Below are 17,385 nucleotides of genomic sequence, written 5' to 3' on the forward strand. Positions count from 1 at the left end.
CCATTAAACATGTTCAAATATACTCAAGCATGGATTAGGTCTTTCAACAATATTGTAATTATTGTTAACGGAGCTTGCAATTTTTGTCATATTTGTTGAGATACAGGAAAGATATGAACTCTTCAACTTCAATGTGGTTAAAGATAGTTGTGCAAATAAAATCAATAAATTTCAAGCTAACAATACGAGATATGCGTCACCGCGGGGGTCTATTTACCCCTATCATAATTTTATTGATAATCACAGCTGACAAATTTCATAATTACGGCGCAAAGCGGGAATAATGGATTCGGCAGATATGTTATTAGTTGCGGTATTGCAGGAATTCGGAGGAGGTGAGAAAGTGCTTTTGAGGTGTTAAACTAGGGTGTTTTTGTTTGGGTGTTGGGCTGTGAACACCGTCTTCTGCAACCCGTCAAATTTGTTACACGGAGCAACGCGCGTACCGAATACGTGGTTGAAATTCGTTATGGAATAGTTATATTTGGTTGGACTCTTGTGTTCTTCAAAGCCAAACACAGAGGGAGAATCCCCCCATCCACTTTAGTAGCAGCTACTAAAGTGTCACTAGAAATGTGACAATGTGAGAGTCATTTATATGGCTTTGACTTGAGGAAAGTAGCTTCCCTCTCACAAGAATCCAGACTGGAAAATGCTTGAACAGAGTTATCGGAACCTTTGAATTATGAATAAAAAGAAGATGTGATTTTTGGTAGCTAGGTAATATTTTCCTCCATGATTTTGAGTGGAGAAGTACAACTTGGCAATATGATCAAGGGCGCGTTATACCCCACCATGATGACGGCACTAGCATATCTTTGACACTCCCGATCCAGGTGCCTATATATCGCCAAGGATAGTAATAATATTCTAAGATTATCGGAGAAGTCATATGTAAAGGTGATGTCGCTTGTTTGCATGGACAATCATCGCATTTATCTCCGTCAGCGCTGTCCCATAAATATTATCTCTGCAGCCATAACGTGGTTGAATGCCGACCCAAGCGCAATCTTTCCTCAACATGATAACTGTGTGTGCACTTGTTATATTTTCAAGAAAAAAGTATAGGGTTTATCGTGTTTTTGTTCTATGAAACAGTGAAATATATAGCGTGGATGATAGGCGAGTCTCAGCTTTAATCACAGCATGGCTCAGTGTTACTGTCAACATGTGAACCCAGCATGAGAAGCCTAAACAATAGGAATTTTCGCCTGGGTGGATTTCAAAGACCATGTTTTGAAAAAGTATACCAAATGAGATCAGAAAACAAGTGCAAATGAAATGAGCTGGAAACTATAACTGCCCTCGGTTTTAGTGTGCATAATGGCTCGAAAACAATACATCTTTGCGGATAATTAAACAGAAATGTGCGCAGATAAAAATAATTTTTTTATGGTTTGGTTTGTCAAGAAAGCGGTTGATACCAGTTTCCTGAGGAGGTGCGATAGCCCAGTCGGTAGAGCGGGGGATTCGGATCCTGTGACCCTGGTTCGATTCTCAATTGGTATGCATCATAATTATCACCTTTTTCACCATCATTATCATCGTCATCATCATTATCATCGTCATCATCATCATCATCATTATCATCATCATAATTCTCATTATCATCATCATCATCAGAAGCAGCAGCAGCATCAACTTCATCATCGTCGTCGCCATCATCATCATCGTCATTATCATGATCGTCAAACAGTAACAGCAACATCATCATCTAAAATTATAAATAAAGTTCCGCAAATGAAGATAATACAATCTAGAGAGCAAAGAATTAACAACATACAATAGAAATTGTCATCACCACGATCATCTTCACCAATGTTGTCACCGTCATCGTCATCATCATCATCAATGTCGTCTCTGTTATTATCACTATCAGCAAAATCATCATCATCATCATTGATATCATCACCACCAATCAGCAACTGATTGCATTCCTCAGTGTATTAAGGGTTCATAATACGAAATGAATAGATGAAATATTGTGTGGATTATTTTCAGTATCAATAGAAAATCAAGAAAAAGATCAATTGCATGAAAAATAAGCAAACAAAAAAGAAGCATTTTGATAAAGGCATGACAATGTGCAATTTTCTCAATTTACAACAAGGTAGCGTGAGTTCCGTTGTGTTTCTTTCTTTCATCTTTTCTCCGAGCGAAGCCAGTAAGCTATCTTGTCATTATAGTAACATGGTAATCAATCCATTATGATAAAATTGTGACATTTTCAAGTGTTTTGTATCACTCTAATGACAGGAATCTCATAAAACCTTAATGGTCGTCTTATTACTTTATACAACATGTACAACGTATGTGGATAATAATGGTCTCGTCATTTAAAGCTTTAACGTTATTTTATCGATTCAAAACGGGGTTAAAAAACGACACCATCTCGTTCCACCTCTCTTTATCTCCCTCTCGTCCTATTCTTCTGCAACACAAACTCTCGGGTCATTCTTGAATAATGGATCAAAACCATTAAAATATCAACCGCAGATTTATCATAATTCTTGACAAGAGATTAAAAAAGGGATCTGCTTGAATTAAAACCCTTCTTCTCTCTGATCAGGAGCGACAATTTTTCAACGGGGGAAACCACGGGGTACTGCTTCTGTTCAAAGCCCAGTCAAGTGCGTCCGTCAAACAACCGCAACCATTATTTCATATCACGGTAGATATTCTTGATGAACTCTCTCGGTCATTAACGATAATGAATCGATCGGTGTTGGTTGGGAAAACCTGACTCGCTGACTGCCTTTCAGTATTAAGAAACATTGGAGCCTGTTTGTCTGAAATATTATTTTATGAGGAATATCACATATAGTGGCTTGCACTTGAAATTCATTCATATTTGGACCAGGAAAGGAATCTGTAAGTAACATTGTTTTCATAGACGGTGCAATTATGATTTTGAACTGATGAAGTTGATACTGTTTCTGTCATCCAGTATGTGATCTAATCTAAAAACATGTACATTAAATCAATTGAAACATTGTATGGACATGCTTTTGCCTATATACCCGAAAATTATAATCCAACTTTATTGCCATTCGCAACCCACTTCTTTTCAAGTAATCCTACTTTGCCAGTACACCTGATCATACATTGTAAATTAGATTAAAAGTAAATTGAACCGGAACACGGTTTTGCTGATGGCAGTGCGATATTGGAAATAGGGAAAGCTTTATGACCGGTAATATTTTCATGTTTGAAAAGGTAACAGTAGTCATATAATTTTATCTGATGGCTATTTCCAAGTTTAAGCGCTAAGAGACCTTCCGCTCATTTTAACTCACTAAAAGCCGCTGCAATCATGGAGATCTAATTCCGAATGGGCAACAGAAAGATTGCCAGTTTGCGCTAGCTTCTGTTTTTATTTAAAAGCCTTTCAGTACAATGCATTTGTTAAAATTATTCATCTTAGCCCATTTCTGAATTATCGTATAATCGCAAGGATTCATAACGTTACAAACAGCAATGACGCATTCCATCTATACACGTCTGTTACAGTTAAAGTAATGCAGTACAATATGCAAGCAAAAATGTTATTGTTCTTTTTACAAGTTTATTTCCCAACACATATCATGCATAATAGTCCTAAACCTTTCCAAAAAAGAGGGGGGGGGGGGTAGAACGGGAGGGATTTAATAATTGGACCTTCGGGGGTAACATTTTTGGAGAGTGACTGAGCGCGGTGTGAACATTTTCAAAAAATTGATAGGGCATAATGGGCAATTTGTAGCGCAGTGTGTCTTATCACGGTGCATCAATTCATATCGCAAATAGGTTCCGACAAGTTCCGAGGAGAGGAGAAGATTTGGGGGTAATCAAACGACGCCATGTATGATAAGAGGCAAGGCAGGTGGAGGAGCGGGGTGACGAAGATTGGTAGGGAGGCAACGAGTCGACAGACAAAGACAGGCTGAGGGTGAGGTCTGGGGATAGAAGACGAAAATATATTAATTATGTTGAAGGACAACTGGTATATACTAATGATAATAATAATAATAATAATGATGATGATAATAATAGTAATAATAATAATAATGATAATAATGATAATAATAATAATAATAATGATAATAATTATAATAATAATATTATTAATAATAATAATAATAATAAAGAATTATATAGAATTTATGAGGCGCCGATTTATTTAGTTTCCTATTCATATAATACCCCGGCTGTGCCTCCAGCTGCTATAGGCGCTTGTTGCATTAAAGGAATTAATCCTGCCGGGTACCAATTCACCTCACCTGGGTTGAGTGCAGCACAATGTGGATACATTTCTTGCTGAAGGAAAGCACGCCGTGGCTGAGATATATAAAAATAAAAACAAAATCTCTATTTACAACAAGAAGAGGAAAGGAGAATTTGAAAAAGAGATCGTGAAAATGAAAGAGAGAGTGAGTGAGGAGAAATGAAAATCAGGCAATGGCAATATAGTATGGATGGAGAAGGTTTTAACCAATGGAAGGGGATAAAGGCAGACTGGTAGAAAGATGGGAAATGAGAAGAATAATACGTGGACGGAGGAGTCGATAAAAGAGTTTCCATGAGAATCTTGATATGACGAGACAAAGAATTAGATAGGGAGGCTGGTAGAATTCGAACGAGAAGGGGGGGGGGGGAGAGGGCGAAATGAAAATGGATCAGGGTTACACAAAATATTCGAGGACGAATGTGAGAAGGGTTACGAACAGAATATGAAGGGGACACTACAAGCGACGGGAGAGGTGGAGTGGTTTGAAAATGATTGAATTAGAGGCCAATAATTTGGGAGGAAATTCTTCCCAAGATCTTGGCATACGCTCTTTGGCCAAGAGGTCAACCCGGCTTTATCACGCAAGTTCATTCATTGGTTCAATCTCCAATAATGACCTTGGGTCTTTCCAAGATTCGGCCAGTCGCGATGCTGCGTGAGTCTGAGCTCACTGCGCATGCTCGTCAATTCACTGCCGTGCGATGCGAGCCACAAACTTTTTTTTTTGCTCCATATCGTCTGCTTTCTCTCCCGCTCTCATCCGCAGCGTTCGGCGTCAAGTGATTGACAAGTTCTTCCGACTTGCTCGCACTTTCTGCGCGTGCTCGACTCAGCACCATAACACGCATCAGTTACATGTCTACCGCAGAAAGATCTTGGCAACTCGTTCAACTTGATGATAGTGTATAACATTCCCAATAAAGGAATAATTTCGAGGTATTAAGTCATAACTTTGACGAGATCTTTTGGACAGACAACGCCGAGATCGGCCAGGTGCTATATTGCTTTTCATACATCTCTTTAATCATAGAGCTATTAACAGATGAATCAGAGTGCATCGTGTGGATTATTTTGATATTGTTCGAACTGGAATCAACAAATTTTGCAAATGTGTTATACAACTATTATTGGATCAAATCAATGTATCAACACATAATGTATATACGGCTTGAATGATATTCCATCGACTGTTCTCCTTTTCTCCTTATCATTTTCCATTGCAGTACATCAAGACTTGGATTAAACGAGTGATGTGACTTATAGGTTATACTGTCAATTTAAATGCTAGATCGCTAATACCTGGCATATTTCACCAGGTCTACGCTGCTATGATAAGAATTATTGTAATTTCTTCGATAAATCAAGCTTACACAAACCACGTCATGAAAAATACCATAACTTTTAACTCGTAGTTCGGTTTCGGAAAGTGCAATAACCGAGATTACTTGGCACGATCATCCAATCGCATCTTGGTAACATATGTAAGTGATGTCTCAGCTCATGTGATACCTGGTTGGTATGTTTATAGTTCACCGACCCTATATCTTAGGGTTAAGCATCTTTGAAGAGGGGGGTTAAACGGAACTCAACAGGTACTCGGGTAACATCGTTGGTGGCTCCTGCTCCGGATCCTCTTTGCTAATATCAGCCCCGCCTACCTGTTCCCTATACCTGTTTCCCCAAGCGGTGTGTACAAAGTTTTTTTTCGAATTTGTTAAGGTTCGGATCGATTTTTACTGTTTGGACGAGTTTCAACGTGGTAATTCGTCTTGTTAATTCGGTTTTAGAGCTCCGACGCCTTTAGTTGTAACTGTGGCTACATTGGTCATATGTTGTGTATCGATAAAAATTTGTATCAAGGCTTCATTATGGACATGAATGGTAAATAACATATTTTGTTGATCCGAGGGTTTGAGCTTTACATCGTTTCCAGGATTCTGTGTTCATTTGCTCTTCATATAGTTGTGGAATTGATTTATCGTTTTGGATATAAGTGCCCACGCTTAAAAGGAAGAGCTGACCTGGATTTTAGGATTGTAAGTATTTTCAAGTATATTTATATTCTGTCTCAAGTGCCACGAAGACTATCATATCAAAATACTTCGAAATACTTTTCCCTAAACATGTTAAATCACCACTGGAGGAAATCCTGACGATAATAATAATAATCATCACCAAATTATATTGTGTGCACATAATGTAAAATAAAGCGATATTGGAAGATAAGATAACAGTATTTAATGGATTTTATAGTTATTATGAAATCATACGATGAAAACCCGTCACAATGTGGTCTAGGGCCTATTGGCATGTATAAATGAAGGAAAAGTATGGAGGAACTGTGGAGAAAGTAAACTAAAAACCTAGCTTGTTCAGCATTGGTCAGGTATAATTATGCAAATTTTATTGTATGACGAATGTAAAGAGCAGATTCTCTGATATGAAAGATAAACCGCAGAAACGCAACCATTGCAAGTGCCAAACGTATTGGCCTCACACGGATCCTTTATTACATCATCCTTCTCAAACAGAACAATACGAAGAGCATTCATGTTGATTTACCATTTTTATTTTACATGGTTCTGCAATGTGTACCTAAAATAATTAATTACCTGTGGTGTGGTAATTAGGGACATACAGAAGCCAGTCAACAGATCCCCAATCGTCATTATTCTGTTGGAGATAACACTGATAGATGATGATGACGCCTTTGTTCGATTGTTTAATTGAAACAACCCTCATCCCAATCGGCAACCGGCTTGCTTTCCCGACAGGTCGATAATTGATATCGCTATAAATTAGATATCTAGGGGTTTCTATTTTCCTGATTTTTGTGAGGATTCTTTTAAAGATCGATGCGAAAATGGATGACTATTCAGGGTGCTAACAGAGAATTACTCGATTAGTTCGTTTAACCCATGCTGGTAATTGCTAAAATGAGCTAAGGTCAAGCATAGTTAGATATTTTTTTATCTTGTTTTTTGCACTTTTGAAACAAATCTTAATGATTTTATTCTTTGTACTGACACCAAAATGTATTTTTTGTTTTACATTAAACTATTAAAGTAACTCGACTATGCTCTGTCACAAGATGATGCCACGATGCGATCAGTTACACTGATTTTTGTGTCAGCAAGGATATATTTTTGTGTGTGTGTTTCTCCTGCACTTTACCATGTTTACAGGCTGTATATGTTATCCAGGTACCTGTTTTGAGGGAATGAATTATTACGTACATGTACATGCAGGGATGCGACTTCTTTATATTTTCTCACGGGAAGGGGGGGGGGTTCTACCCACTCCATTCGGCTGCTATACTAAATATACTGGCGTACAGATGGGGGACCATGTGCCCTTGCCCCCTCCTCCCTGACCCCAAAGTTTCACGGCCAACTAAAAATAAAAGGAAAATTAAAAAAAGTTGATCTCCCTTTTGGGGAGGGGCATCACGCCAACACCACTCACTAAATCCTAAATATTGGGGGTACTTCCCCTGTCCCTCGGGATAACTATCCATCATATACATTTCACGTTCAACAAAACTTGGTGAATTCTTGGCATGATTTCTACTCCTACGTTTTTATAACGCATTACCACTCATAAAACTGTGTTACTTATTACATACACTTTTACCATGGACCTATAGGTCCATGCTTTTACAAACGCTCTTTTTATTGCACAAGAATCCTAAACTGCTAAAGTTCACGTAAAACTACACCACAGCTGTTTCCCGGCCGGGTCTGTGTTTTTATCGCTGATGTATTTTTAGCCCGTCTTTAAAAGGTGACTTCTTTCTCGCAATACGCATGCAATATTCCGGTTCACATTACTACGATTGCAATTCTTTTTCAAGAACAAACATTTAACAACTAGAACACGATAAATGTTGAGCTGAATGCGTGTTTCATTAAATCATTTCCACGTTTGAAGGTTATAAAATTGATACAAAGCGTGCAGACATGATAGACATTATAGTATCCTTAGTGTCAGACTTAAGGGAAACGTCAGTTTCATGTGATTTGTGCTTAGGATTGTCAATATAGAGGTTAAAATCTGACACTTTTATTTTAAATTGCCAATTTGAGGATCTGGTGAAATGTAATGATTGATAGTTTCAAAATCAATATAATATATTGTTACAACCATTGCCTGCATGGGAACATGCATATTTGCCAACCAATTGCAATTACCACGATAAGAATGATCAGTAGCGAATAAAAAAAAGTTACCTGAGCGGTATCAGTAAGTGACGGAGTAATCACAATCTAAATAATAGCAAACCCTGTTCATCTCGGTCCTGTGGAGGCCGAATAACTTATTGAAAAATTGATTGCAATAAAAAAGCAATCAATGGTAGCCCAATGTTGTTGGACATTTTAATAAAGCACGAATTTGAATCGAACTGATGTAACAGTCGCACCCGTGCAACCGACTCCAGTCCGATAAAATCTATAACGTTATTACCAATGACATATCATCGGTCGGTTTGGAGTCGGTTTCATTGGTGTAACTGTAACATAAGATTAGAGGGAGTAGATATATGATCACCTTTCTACCATTTTTTTTAAATATCGAGGTTTAGATATTTTAAATAAATTTTATAGCGCTCTTTGTAAACTACATAAGTCTGGTTGTCTGAGTATACTTGAGTCTGTTTTCGAAGGAGAATGAATCCCTGGGAACAATTAAGTTAACTTCAGTGAAAAATATAACAGCAAACAAACAAATCAATGTAACTTTGAGAAACATTTAGCAAATAATAGAAAATTACTGTTGAGATCACTGATGAAAAGGTTAACGTGATTGTTTTGTCCAATTGTTCCGACGTTTTTTTAATTGATATCAATCTTTGATTTGTCTGTTTCGATGGTTTATCCTCCTTTAAATAATTTTCGTTCATAATCAAATTAACTCTTATCGAGGCAGAATAGCGTCGGTTTCGCACTTTTTACGACAAATTTCGTTCAGGAGTCGTAAACAGACTGCATGCTGTTTTCCGTTAACTAGGCATGCTGAGGAACTCTTATCAAGCAGTTGATGCAGACGTTTACTGCCAAGTGAGACAAAATATGTATTTTAAAAGCGCTATAATTTATGACATTATTTTGAGGGCTCGTTCATTATTTTTGTCACAGATTTTTTTTAAATATCGATAGAGCATATACCTAATAATTTGGTGTACCCTTAAACATGTGATTAGGTGTGAAAGTGCGGGTTTTACGGGCCCTAGATTTTTTCAACAAGACAATAGTGTTCTGTAATATTATGAGTTCATAATTATGATTTTAATCACATTTTTACCAGGAGTATTTAAAAAGAAACGGATTCTTTTTCTTTTTCTAAGTACATGTATATTCAGAGGTCATTCGCTGTTCTCCTCATGATCTTATTTTATATTTGCAGCCAATTTTTCACCGTTTTGACGCCATGAGAGTTTGACCCCCCCCCCCTCCCCCCATCTAGAGTGAAAGATGCCAGCCGATATGGGTTTTATGACGTCACTCAAATCATTGTTGAACTGTTTAGCCCCTTATTACACGTGCACACAAAAACAAAACCACGAACTATTGTTACCGTTGAGTGATGAAGCCGCTGCTTTGTTGTTATTCGTGCGGAAAATTATTTGAATAGTTGAATGAATATCAGTTTAATGAATGACTCAGGCCATAGAGACAGTATGACTGGAACCGCTTAGAGGGTCAACAACAGAATGTATCCTCACTTCTAAAACTTTAACGTAGAGAAAGGGTGTTTGTACAGTATATAGACAAAATAGTTTTTCTTTATTATATTGCATTCCAACCATTGGCGGCGGAAGTCAAAAAAATTTAGGGGGACCACCAACATTTTTTGACAAGCAAAAAAAAATAAATAAAAAGGTTTTATATCAACCAATAGGGGGAGGCCGACAAAAAGTTTTGACAAGCAAAAGGTAATCAACGAAAATTTTAGGGGGATCGTCCCCCACCTCAAATTTAGGGGGGGGGGGACACGCCCCCCCCCCGTCCCCCGCTTCCTCCGCCTATGATTCGAACTAGAAACGAATCATGCGGAGGTCCCTTTCAAGACGTACACCCCTGCCACCATCTGAAACTGGGGCACGCCCTGAAATCTCGCTCCTGCCAGCCATCTGATGCCATCCAACTTTGTAGCTCCTTTGGCCGTTGCGTTAGATTAAACTGTTAAGAGGTTACAACCTCTTTTTCTTCTATAATATTGCCTACCCCCCCCCCTCATATGTGACTCACGCACGGGTCACATGCCCATCTTGACATCTTTATTATAGACACATCACTGAATATTTCACTTTTAACTCTCTTTTTTTTTGGGGGGGGGAGGGAGTACGTCCCTTTCTCTCGCCTGTCAAAAAAAAACCGACCAATCTGCTGTGCCTCGCTTTGGTTTGAACCATTCTTTGTATATAAACCAGTCGTTTAATAAAAGCAATATATACACTGTACATCGGAACTTGTTGATGTGATTGAAATCACCAATGGGCTATATATTTTTTGCTCCAAAATTGTAGTTGACTTTACAAGCAACCAACAGAGGATTGACCAATTCTGTCTTTACTATTTCACCGACCCCTAACGGGCATAAGATAAGGCACCGACAAACATCAATGAGTATGAGCGATAATCGTTTTGAAAAATCAATCTCTTTATAAATATTTCTTCTTATTGAAATATCCTTCATTCTTGTATCGATCGAAACTTAATTTATTATTCGATGGTATCAGAAAGGCAACAATATTTTTCGTTGTGCTCAAAATGTGACCCTTAGGATTTTAATTATGAACTATCATTTATGTGGGAGTCCGCTTTCAGCTCTCCATTAAAGTTTTATAGGGTAATCTTATTAAACATTTTCCATTTGGAGGTGGGTTTTTTTCGTGATGTTCTTGTTGCTGCTATTGTTGTTCGCAAAAAGCGCCATAGTTTATTTTTGTTTCGTTATACATACATCAAAACATTCCTTCGAGGACATTTAATGCAAATATCAAGTTGCCATGTCTAAAAATACTAAGCAGTTGAAACATTCATAAACACATTTAATTTCTTCTTTTTGTTCAGTTGCGAGAAATCCTCCAGTTTCCGTGTGTGTTTTTAATTGTATATTATTTTACCATGGTTGTATTTAGTCTTTTGAAAAAGACGTTGCTTTGTATTGACAGATCTTAATCACTAATAAAAATATCGTGTGGTTTTTTCACGGGATGTAGTAAAAATTGAAAAATTGAACAGGTAAAAAGTTAAGTCCTTCTACTAATCAACCCATCGTTGAAAGACAGAAGGCCATTCATTCTGCGATATGCCCGAACAGACTCAAAAGGACGTCAATAATTGACTATAAATATTTATTTTTAAAATTGATCAGTCGAAATAACCTCAGTCATGTCAGAAGTTGGAAATCATGATTCCATCATCTAGCGAATAAAGTGATTTTATGCCCAGAAATGATTGTGAAGGCTTTCGGAAAAATCACCTAAAAGGCCTTCAAAATGTGTAATCATTCTTCTTAAAATATGTGAATAGAGCAGGGACCTATTACATCATCAGATGAGCAAAATAATATTTTTGTTTGATCATCTATAAATATTATAGACGAATCTGACCCACAGTCATCAAATATTGAATTTGTATAAGGACGTTTCATTTCTCTACAACTTCTCCTTATCTCCTTCTTCATATTCTTTCTGTCTCCCCCTCTCCCTCTCTTCGCCTCTCTTTTACCTCATTTTTTATGTTCTGTCGCCTTGGTCACCTGCACCTATTCTGTTCCAAATTAAATTGATAAATTATATTGATTTTAAAATAGGAAAACCATTTAGAATACATGTTTGTATAAAAATGTTTGCTGTTGCCGAAAATAATTATGTTGAAAAGGATCAACTTGTTTTTTTTCCTGTATCATATCATTTCTGTCCATATTCACATACTGCCTTTAGCATGTAAAATAGAAAATGGAACCAGTCGACAACACTAGAAATAGAATTATGGGACACATTTCCGAGACTTGAAACAAAGAAAAATACATTCATAACGAGCGATAACAACAGAAATAATAGAAGCAACATTCGCACTTGGTATCTCGCTGACAGATACAAATCAACACGCTAAATCAAAACTTTTTAAAAGTGAATATTTCGTTTCAAATTGCAGGCCCAGCGGAGTCTAGTAAATGCACTTTTCTCTCTGTTGACGATCGACGCTCAGATCTGTCGGTTTTCACAAGAATAGTTGCACGTGTGTCGTCCGGATTTCGGATAAATTGGAAAGGGCATAGGAATACAGATAAGAAATGAGATAATCAGAGTTAACACCGAATTCGACACCCAATTTCAGGTGAAAATGTGTTTCGTATTTCAGTTTGTAATGGATGCTCGTGGGTTCCCAAACAATGTGAATGTTTTGCTGTATCTTGGTCGCGTTATATTAGGTTAATGATTCTGGATATTTCTTTGAATGCGATATGATCATACACTTAATAGTTTCAAATTTCCTTTGAATTTACCGACAAAATTGTGAATGTTGAAATGAGCAATTAGCTTATCTTCACTGTTACTTTATCTGCTGCTTATTTGAATATGAAATATTTTGTTATGGTATGCTAGGGAGGGCTAGACCTCCTTACAATTTTAGCACCAAATTAAACTCTGTCGAATAATTGTAGGCCTATGTTTTCATTATTATTAAGCAACAAGTGGAATTGGGGCAAATTTCATTGAGAAACTGGTCGGTGCGACCTGATGTATAATAAAATAAGTTATTTCAATGTATTTTGGGGTAACTCGCTTCTGTAAATCGTCAATATTAAAATAGTTCATATACATAACCTAACATCCTCAATCTTTCAACATAATGTCACTGTGTGCAGCTTGCTTTAGATCAGTATAAAATAAAATGATTGACGCGTTATTTTGTCGTAATGTGGAAACTGTACCACGAAAGAAAACTATTTTTATCTGTTTACACAATTTTTTTCAGCCTTTATTCATGAAAATATTGCTATTGTGGTATTGTATGGAAGCTTGTTTTCGCCTACGAGCAGCATTGAGTATTTACGTCTTTACTAAATATTGATACTTTTTCAATGGAACAGACAAAAATATTTGAGTTGCTACACCCATCACTCTGTCGTCTCTACAACAATTGCGTTTCATCCTACTGTCTCGACCTATATGGTCACACCCTTTATTAAGAAAAGAACTTTTAGAATACAATATTATATATTTTCCCTATATTTGTGTAGAATGGCAGCTCGATGCTACGGAATTTATATGTTGTCTGGCGAGCACGTTCCAGAAAAACAAAAATAGTTGATGGACAGGCACGCGAAAATCGATATGATACAAATATTGGCAGAAAAGGGAAAAACATTCCTTTTGAAGTAGTAAATACTATAATTCCGTGTCCTCAGTGGGACTCTCAACAAAACGTTTCCAAGTTCAATCTCATTTGATGCGTGAAGGTATGCTCTCCTCTGGTGAAATTTTTTGGGGTCTTTTAAGGTCTTGTTTCAAAATGTGTTTGCGTGAAGAGAAAAATGCACCTTATGCGGAAATTCTCTGTCATGATTGTCTGGGCTTATCATGCAACTGTTTTGACTTGAAGTGTGATACGATAAATGCTAACGATACAATTTTGATAGGCCACAATTATTTGCACGTACATGAATGATGATCCACAACGCTTCCTTTCTTAACATCAACAATTTACGATACCGGCCTACTGGCCCCAGCTTTCGATTCTTGCTATGTACCAACATCATCTGGACTGACATTAGCCCCCTAGATGCCTTTCCTGAATATTCGAAGTGTTGATATGTCGGTGGTCGTTGGTGATCAATCTATTTGCGGTACAAATCAGTTGATCAATCAGTTGGTCTCCACACAAGACTATACCACAAATAAAACTTGCTGTACAAGTTTTGGGGCCTTCTGTACGCAGGTCATTTAAAGGGACCTTAGGCTGCATATTCAGACCATTTAATTCGAGTGAAGGATTCGCACAGCAGACTGGCCATACCCTTCCATAAAGTGAACCCGTGATATACATTCTCCATTCGACGTACATTTTATCATTATTCGTATGGTTGTCAATCAAACTTAAACCATTCCCTTTCCCTCCAAACTAGATAATCAACACCATCATCATGTCACTGGAAAGCTAACCATCCTCGTCGAAGTTAAATCATCCCGTTACCATGGCAACCAGTCCTAAGTCTTCTCTCGTGTTCTCCATCATTCTCCTCCTGTGTTTATGCTACGGATTATCAGCCTCTGCTTCGAGGACAAAGGAGATATTAGAGGTGATTAATATTCAAATATATTCTGTATCATGCATGATAATGGGCGGAGACGGGGTTTCAGAATGGGGGGGGGGGGGGGGTGCAGAAAGTTTACCAAGAAAGGTAACCACTCTTAAAAGGACTTGAGTTGACTCTTTATTTCAAAACATACATGAGCAACCCGTTGCCAAATAGGGACGATCTGCGCATGTCGTATACTAGTAGACTCTAGGGCAATTCAAATATTCAGTATGCATTTACTTGTTCATTTATTTGAATTTCATTTATTATTCACTCATTTTAATTTATTTATGTATGTATTTATTCATTCATTGATTTCTTTATCTACTTATTCATCCATTTGTATATATTTATTTATTTTTTTCATTTATTTATTTATTTATTTTAGTTCAATAATTATTTATTGATTCATTAATTTATCTAATTATCTTTTGTTCCTAATTTTGTTATCTTATTAAATTATTTCGTTCATTCATTCTCATAATCTCTGGAATATTCGTGTAATCATTAGTATCCCCATGCTATAATGATTTGAATATCATCAACCTGTAATTTACTTAAAACTTATTCAAGAAAAGATGACATGTATCAGACATATGATATATTTTCATAATTCTCTGCTATTCCCATGATTTTGGTCAAAGAGAGGCTTGTATTCACCAGATGAATATGGGTATTATATTATAATTCATTACAAAGAATAATAGAATCATATTTTTATCTCTGTGTTTGATCAATAAACCTTGATATCTAATCCATGCCAACTTTTGAACTCTCAAAACAGATTTATTGATGCAAATAATTTATTTTCCTTACCGACTTCTCGCCATTACACGTATCAGTGTTCTGGTATTTCGCTATAGAAATAAAAAATGACCTACATACAAATATCAATTCGTTATCCAAACAAATCCCATAGAATATGATTCGCAAAAGAGTATTATTTGTGATGGGCCCTCAAATAAATCATCCTCGGATTAAATTCGCTTATTTATCCTTCGTAGACAGGCAAATCCTCCACACAAACAATCAAGTTGAATACAATTTCCAAATGCATTCCTTTTTTATTTAATCGCTGGAATTGATCTTTTAATATCAATTTGTTTATTTACCTTCCCCTTCTTTTTTAAATAGGTTTTGAATAATGCTACGAAGGAATCAACATCAACAGAAATAGAAGAAATCGGTAAGTTGTATCTTCAATCTAACCTGTTATTCACGACATGGTAAATACTATACACAAAATGAAAGGGATGGTAGAGAGAGAGGGGGGGGGGTAGAGCGGAGGCGGGGAGAGGGTGAGAGGGATGAAGCCTGCAGTATACAGGACTATCATAGGTTCACAAGTTCAAAATCGGATTTTAAAACATACTTCTGAACCTCAATTCTTCAAAAGAAAGAAATGTTAATCAACCGATTTTAACCAAAATACACCTTTGTCACTAAACTATATACGATAAGAAAAGATCGCGGTTCAAGGGAAAAACTGCCAGATTCCTGACATGCCTGAGAAGTTGAGTAAATATTTGATTTCGCACCAGACATGCTTAAATATGAAGTTCTTTAACATCCTTTATGCGAACATTTTTACCCTAGACTGTCCTGCCGCTGTCGGCTGTTTGTTGTTCTTCAGACGTCTTAAAAAAAAACTAAAGTTGAAATATTTAACACCAAGTTCGGCATCAAAGGCGAGGTGTGATCTTTGACAAGTTCGAAGGGTGTAATCTCTCACGAGTCCTTGACCAATTTCTTGCTCGAGAGGTCGTTTAAAAATGGAATGATTTGTGGAGGGTGGGCAAATAATTAAGCTGGAAACTTTTTGACACCTATCCTGATAATAACTTCCCCTTGTAAACGTGTGGATATTGAGTGAAAATCATAAGTGCATGAATAATTCGATAATAGGGATATTCGGCTGAGAGTAACTCTGTCAAAAGGATAGAGGATTATCTTAATAATCAACAGTTTTTTAAAGAAAAATCCCATCCCCAAAAATGTCATAAAAATGTGGTGTAAAATATGAAATTTATTACATGTTTTAAACGTTCGCATGTTCAACACAAAACAGTTAATGCACAATACAGTGATAGGCGAATAGAGAGTCAATAATGTCACTTATCTCACTATTTTTTTCTTTTATTCGAATTATAAAAATATTTCATTTGGAAATAAATCAAATTTATTGTAATGAAAGGCACCCGAGTAGACAACGAACTGTTTTGATGAGACTGAGGGATAATGTATTTAGGAAAACAACTATAGTATAGTGTTTCATTTTTGATACAGTTGCAACTTGCAATAGAGAAGAGTCTATAAACTCGTCACATTTATTGAACTTGGTGTGAGTTTGGATAATCAACAATACCTTTTGAATCCGTTTGTAATCGTTTTAATATCATTCTCTTCAATGCTATCTTTCTCTTTCTTTGTGATTCTACCATCCAATTTTCATTCACAAAAGAATCTATCATTTCCTGTCAGATTCAATTTGTCACACTTTTGCGCATAGCTGGATCTTCATTATCTATCCAACTAACCATTTCAACAAAATACATGTTAGTTAAAAGGCACTGTCTCCGCAGACATGGCAGAAGCGAAGAGACACCTTGATGAATATTAATAACTCTAGAGATGACAACATGATCCTTTTGAATTAAAAAAATCGTTCGAAAAAGAGAAACCTGTAAATAAAGAATTGTGTGTTTTTAAATGAGCGCATGATGATTTATGAGGAAGAAATTTGAATTTCATGCGCAAGAGAACCCAGGTGGAGACAGATAATATTATTGTCTGAATGGGATGAATTA

General features: G+C 36.6%; 1 long non-coding RNA gene across 2 annotated transcripts; it reads left to right on the forward strand.

The window, feature by feature from the left end:
• The first annotated feature begins 5,060 nt into the window (after positions 1-5,060).
• On the forward strand, positions 5,061-15,764 carry LOC135156841 (uncharacterized). 2 transcript variants are annotated; one of them, XR_010295890.1, is made up of 3 exons: positions 5,061-6,303; positions 14,405-14,578; positions 15,713-15,764. It is a non-coding gene; the product is annotated as an uncharacterized LOC135156841 (long non-coding RNA). The 2 variants fall into 2 exon arrangements; XR_010295891.1 differs by having other exon boundaries at positions 5,061-5,260.
• The last annotated feature ends 1,621 nt before the right edge of the window (positions 15,765-17,385 follow it).

Source organism: Lytechinus pictus, chromosome 15, assembly GCF_037042905.1.
Source record: "Lytechinus pictus isolate F3 Inbred chromosome 15, Lp3.0, whole genome shotgun sequence".
Taxonomy (NCBI): domain Eukaryota; kingdom Metazoa; phylum Echinodermata; class Echinoidea; order Temnopleuroida; family Toxopneustidae; genus Lytechinus; species Lytechinus pictus.